Genomic DNA, 6,775 nt, shown 5'->3' with positions numbered 1-6,775 from the left:
CTTTTAGCTTAAGAAATATATGGATTTATTTTTATATGATGTTAAGTACTAGTTTTTTGTTTTTTTTTTGTTTTTTTTTAATTTTTTATATCTTATTAGGCACTCTGTGTTAACAAGATTATATAACATATGGTAATAGAGATTAAAATAGTCTCAGCTCAAAACCCAATCTCACGTTTGACATTTCTTTTTCAGAGTAGATATAAGAGTTGATGTTGTTGAAGATTAAAATAGTAATTTTTTTCATATCCTTTATTTATATATCACTAAAGATTGAAATAGAGAAAGAAAGGAAAGCAAACAAAATGAAATATAGAATCCTAATAAGCATAAAAAAATAAAATAAAAATTATACACATTAAAATTTGGCTTAATTAAATTATAAGCTCCTTATAAATTTTGGTATTTTTAATTTAATTTCTATTAATTTTTGGGTTAAATATGTTTTTGGTCCTTAAATTTTAGTGAAAATTAGAATTAGTTTTACTTTGAAATTTTGGACTAATTTAGTTCTTTATCTTTTGAAATGTGTGGATTTAGTCATTTTAACCATATTTTGTTTTATTTGACGTTTCCAACGTATTTTTCAGCTAATATTGAAACATAAATGTTTCAAATAGTGTAAATAACTCGAATGTTATTATGAAATGTGTTTAAAACTTAAAATAAAATTAAAAAAATTTGGTTAAAATGACCAAATTCATATTTTTAAAATTGAGGAACTAAATTATGTCAAAAATCGAAAATAGACTAATTCCAATTTTCATCGAAAGTTAGAAGATCATAAATACATTTAACCCTTATTTTATTTTTTTTTTGTTTAGTGAGTACCGAAAATTTTACATTTTTATTTGAGTATCTACCATTTAATTGTTTTTTTGTTAATTGAGTAAAGTGACTTTTATGTTATGTGGTTAAGGTAAAATAACAAATGGTTTTTTATTACATTTACTTGAAGATGGTTGGGATAACAAGATATTCTCATCGTTATCCAATATATTTTTAATTAAAGTAATAAAAATTGTTTATTGATTATATCATTTTGCATTAACGAAAATCCATCACATTTCTTAATACATGGAGATAAATAAACAAGATGATAAAATATGATAACAATTACATCACCTAATTAAAAAAACAATTAAACGGTGATGACTTAAATAAAATATATAAAAATTAAAATATTTAACAAAAAAAAGAACTCAATTGAAAATAGACCAAGAACTTAAAATTTACATTAAAATTAAGAGATTTGAAAATAAAAGTATACATAATCAGTTCTATAATCTTTCTGTACAATTAATTATTCTTTGCATTTATAATTGATTATTTAGTAATGTTTATTAATAAATATAATATCAGAAACACGTAATAGTTCATATTTAAATAATTAAAATAATATGATTTAAATAAAATAAAATATTAGTAATATATAAACTTGTTTAATGTTTTTAATTTTCAATTATATTATTTATGTAAATAACTTTGTTTACCCTCATTTTAATGCAAATTAAATATAAATGACTAGTTTAATTTTTTTTACATCAAAATTGGTTATTGGTAAGAAAATAATCACGTCTTAGAATTAGAAGGGATTCAATTAGTGTGTTGATAAGAAATTGCTCAAACCATTTAATTAATAATAAAAATACTTTAAAATAAAACTTAAATTTATGGTACTATTAATTAAAATTAAGCATTCTTATTAATTTTAATAAATTAATTATTTGTTTCTTACGATAAAAGTTAGAGGATATATACGATATTAAATACATCAAATATACTGATATACATTAATCTATTTGTGCATAAACATTGTAATATTTATATTAGTATTTTAATTGTTGTGAAACAAAAGTTGTATTGATTTACAAAACAACTTAATGTTTAACGTTGTTTTATTTATTAGTAAATGATAATTTTATATATATACCAGTAACAAGCATGAAACATTACGGACAAGAATCTTTTCTTATTATCTATGTCAATTGTGAAGGCTAATTTTGAAAGGAAAAAAAGAATGCTGAATTAGATGATTGCTTGGTGTTGGTTCGATGCATGGCGACAAAAATCTTCTCTGAAAGATAAAGAGGCTTTATTTAAAAATTGAATGATCAACTAACTTGTATTATAAGCTAACATAATCAGAAAAACGCAGATTATACAAAAACATTGTGCTAGGTAGCATTGTCATACATGATCTATTATTGGTTGGAGAAGAACTTATCTGTAAATATGATTGCCATCATTGGCCAAACTCGCTGAGAGAGAAGTTATCATGGCAATTGCAGAAAATGGTAAATTGGTAAGATAGAAAAGATGTTAGGGAAGAAACCAGGGTTGAAAATTGCATAGCTTTACTCTTTTTATCGGACTCTCAAATTAATAAACCACCATTTCACTCTCTTTTTTCTTTTTTCTTTTTTTAATTTAGAGTCAATATGTCCTCCTTCGACCCCACAAACCTTTCCATGAACCGCTGTCGGTTGATTTTATAGTATTCTTAACGTTCACAGAACTAAAAGCAGACATAACCAACAAATATGAAGAAATAAAAAACTACGAGCAAAAAAAGTGATTTTGTTCTCATTATTTTTCCCATTTCAAAGACGGAATTTTGTGGCAACTCTAAGTTGGTATTGGTAAGAAGATTATAATATAATAGTGTTTTGAAAGGCAAAATTAAAACAATTAACAAAGTAAAAGTGAATCCGTGGTAAAAGGAAATGACAGGTAACAGTTATCTACGTCTTAACATCTCTTGTCCCACACTAAACATAAGTACCTTAGCCTCCTTATTACATCTTAATTAATTCTAATAATCCTAAGACGCAACCTTCTCAAATGACACATGCATTGGATCACATTGTCAAAGGGTAAAACTGAAGATGAATTATGTGGTATGAGGTCATGATTGGTCCATATTGTTATTAATCAAATAAAGCGCCAAAAGGGTCGAAATTTAACATGCAGAATATGTACATGATTATCATTTGCTATATGAGGTTATATTTCAGACGGAATCGAAAATAAAACAGACTCAGTAGTTAGTGCTTAATTGGTAATTAATAAAAATCAGGAATCACACACAGTGGATGTTTATAGACTCATTCCCTTTAATTATTTATTTTTTTTAATTTTCTAGAAATAGAGATATCTTAAAAACCAATCTATTCCAATGCAAAAGCAGCACCGGATTTGCGTAAAACCCACTTGATTGCTGCACCTTCCTCAGGGTTCTACATTCTCTCTCTCTGTCTCTCTCTTAACTTGAATCCTAAGTATGATTTATGATTTAGCCTCCTCTCTTTAAATGAACACAATTAGTTTGGGTTACTCGTTTTCCACCCCACAACATAACAATATTTCTACCTCGTGAAACATTTATAAATGACAGAAGCACTGGGTAATATTTCACGCTATATAGAGCCACTCACCACTTCAAAGCTCACATTCTTCCTCCAATATTAAGTAACATCGGCATTCCCTCTGTTCTCTCTCACAGATGGGTCGCCATTCCTGTTGTGTAAAGCAAAAACTGAGGAAAGGTTTATGGTCCCCTGAAGAAGATGAGAAGCTCTTCAACTACATAACCAGATTTGGAGTTGGATGCTGGAGTTCGGTTCCCAAACTAGCTGGTAATTAACAACTTACATATGTTTCATAATACACAAACCTTTCTCCTCTCTACTATTCTTTCTTCTCTTTCATTGCTTCAAAACAAAAACATTTCATCAATCGCAGGACTGCAGAGATGTGGAAGAGTTGCAGGTTGAGATGGATAAACTATCTGAGGCCTGATTTAAAGAGAGGGATGTTCTCACAGCAGGAGGAGGATCTTATAGTCAGTCTCCATGAAGTTCTTGGAAACAGGTAATGTATATTCAAGGATGTTCAATATGATATAAGTAAAACATATTTTTTTTTCTTGTGAAAATGGTTAACCATGATTGGTTGTGAAATTGTTTTGTTCTGAATATCAGGTGGGCTCAAATCGCAGCACAGTTACCAGGGAGAACAGATAATGAGATTAAAAACTTCTGGAATTCATGTCTAAAGAAGAAGCTTCTGAAGCAAGGGATTGACCCAAATACACACAAGCCTTTAACAGAAGCCCATGTTAAGGAAGAAAAGAAAATCACAGAGACAGCAGCTATGCAGACACCACTGTCTCAAGGCCTTTCAGTTCCATTAACTTTCCCTTCATCACAGGGATCAACACTTCTAATAGATTCCAATTACTATGATGGAGGACTAACTGAAGCTTCAAGAGAAATTTTCTTGAACAAGCCAGCATTGGACCCGTTATCCTACTATGATTTTCCAATGGGTGGTGCGCAGTCTGGTTTTAGCTTACCCATGAGTCAGTATCAGACAAGCCTTAAAGCATCTGATCAGAGTCCTTTTGGACCCAATTCAAGCTACGGATTCCTCTCATTGCCAAGTCTAACCAATTCTGATCATGGGAACGTGTCGGTGACGGAGTTTTCAGACAACAATTCAGCTTCCAAAATCAGTTCATTGCTCATGAACGACCAGGTGAAAGAAAGTTCCAGCAATAGCTCAAACATGAGCACCATTTACGCTGGTGGAGGGTGTCATATCAGCAGCATGATGGAAAATGCAAGTTTCTCGTGGGAAGGTGACAACAAATTTGACCCTTTGTTTCAGTTCCAAGTAAATGCCACAAAATCCGAGGATTTCAAGACAAGTCCATGGGAAGAGGGGCAGCTTCAGACTCGCAATTCGATAGATTTCACTAGCTTTCCATTAACTTCCCTTTCAGAAGATCTAACCGGGGAAAATTTTGATGTATTTCAGCACATATGAACTGTAAATTCTTTCTTTTTGATTTTTTGAACCCTTTTTCATGTTAGTAAAAAATAGAATGATGTTGATAGTACAGGAGATTTGTAGCTAAAGATTTGTGACGATCCCCCTCCCCCGCACCTATTATTCCTATTGATGTATTTGTTTTCATCAGCCAAAGTTTGAATAACGATATATTCTCCATGATTATTGAGTGCTGCTAAATTTGTGCAAGTCAGTGAATAGTTTTTTTTTCTTTTTATCAGATGCAGTTATCTTCTTCTTTTTCTTTTATCTCCTTTATCCTTGTAGTAGCTGTCTTCTATATCAGGTGGTCAAAGAGTAGAATACGATAAAGAGGAGAAGCACCCATACAGTGCACCAAGTTACGAATTCCATTTAATTTTTGGCTGATCCTTCCTTTTATAATATATATGATATTATTATATATCACACATGGGGACACACGCTCGTGTGTTTCTCAAAATATACACGATGTATATAGTGGGTTTTGGTAGATATATATTAGCGCTGGCAGTGTTTGAATAAGAAGATTATCCTGTCCTATCGTATAATGAGAGGATGATGCTTTCGCTGGCATATGACAGCACCATGCATTTGGTGAATCCCTCCAAAAGGCTAAAATTGGCTCCCCAAAATCTCCATTATTGGAGAGAGAGAAGTTCATATATAACTGATTAAAGTCTAAAGCTATAGGGTCCTCTCCTTCTGTGTAACATATACGGTTCCAAATTTAAACCACCTTTAAAATCATCTTTAATATAGCAGTCACCCGAGTAACCACTCCATGCTTATGCATGCGGCCATGATCTTATTTATTATATACACATATAATAACAGTTGTTCGGGGTTCTAAGGGTTTGAAGAAAATTATGCTTTTCAAGCGAGAGAGGATGTGACTGCACAGTTTATAATAACAGCTGAATTTAATTGCCTATGAGTTTGGTTGTGTTTCTTATATATACATGTTCTCTAATTATGAAAAAGATAACCAATTAAAGCAAATGAAATGAGAGAAGAACCCACACAATGACGTACACCAACTACTCTAGTACTTGTTACAACCACATATGCATCAGGCATAACATAGGCCATTATTGAGTCATAAATCAGGAAAGATTAAAGCTGCTCTCAATTCTCACGCAAACCCTTCCAAAAAAGTCAATCGGTCCTATGGTGATGGTGATGATGATCGATGAGATGAGAGATGATGGATGATGCTAACTGTTTGGACATAGTGCATGTAATTTTGATCCACTGTGTTGACTTAGCTAGCAAACAAAAGTGTGCAGTAACTCCGGTGAGGACCACAGATGGTCCTACCCTAGGTTCCTACTTTGCCATATACCAAATTAAGACGGTGAAAGTCACTATTACTTCAATTAGAACAGCTGTGAACTCAGGCATAACCACACCATAAAAGCAAGAGAGGGACAGTGCATAACCACATCATAAATTAATTAGCTTAAGCGTTTACCCTATGCTCACGCTTCTGATAGCCATAGCGTAAAACATGCATAATTATGCTATCTATAATCATAAATTAGAGTGTTAAGTTTTACAGTGGTTTATCATGTATGGCTGTTTGGGCAAATTATGATAGCCATAGCCAAAAACATGCATAATTATGCCACACCTAGCTTCGCATATACACATATATATTATTGCAAATCACCAAAGCTCCGGAACCAGGCCTCGCTAATTACCAAACACCTTCTCATTGTGGAGGCACTTATACGTTCTCTAGGATCAGAAGTCATTTAGATTCTCAGCAAAATCAGAACATTGCTGTCAAAAGCACCTTCTAATTTATGATTATAGAAACCACTGTAAAACTTAACACTCTGGATCTTGAAATATAATTGTCCAAATAACCATATCCATATCATATGATGGATAATATTTTAAAGGTGATACACATATGTTGAAGTTAAATAGCACTTGG

General features: G+C 31.6%; 1 pseudogene across 1 annotated transcript; it reads left to right on the top strand.

Moving 5' to 3' along the window:
- Positions 1–3,213: 3,213 nt before the first annotated feature.
- LOC114177160 (transcription factor MYB61-like) lies at positions 3,214–5,034 on the top strand (annotated as a pseudogene). The gene is made up of 3 exons (XR_014993466.1): positions 3,214–3,638; positions 3,745–3,873; positions 3,984–5,034. The product of XR_014993466.1 is annotated as a transcription factor MYB61-like (transcript).
- Positions 5,035–6,775: the final 1,741 nt, after the last annotated feature.

This window comes from Vigna unguiculata, chromosome 3 (genome assembly GCF_037176805.1).
Source record: "Vigna unguiculata cultivar grain cowpea cultivar isolate G323 ecotype 2 chromosome 3, ASM3717680v1, whole genome shotgun sequence".
NCBI classification, from domain to species: Eukaryota; Viridiplantae; Streptophyta; class Magnoliopsida; order Fabales; family Fabaceae; genus Vigna; species Vigna unguiculata.
The sequence above is the reverse complement of the archived record's forward strand: the minus strand, read 5'-3'. Positions and strand labels throughout refer to the sequence as shown.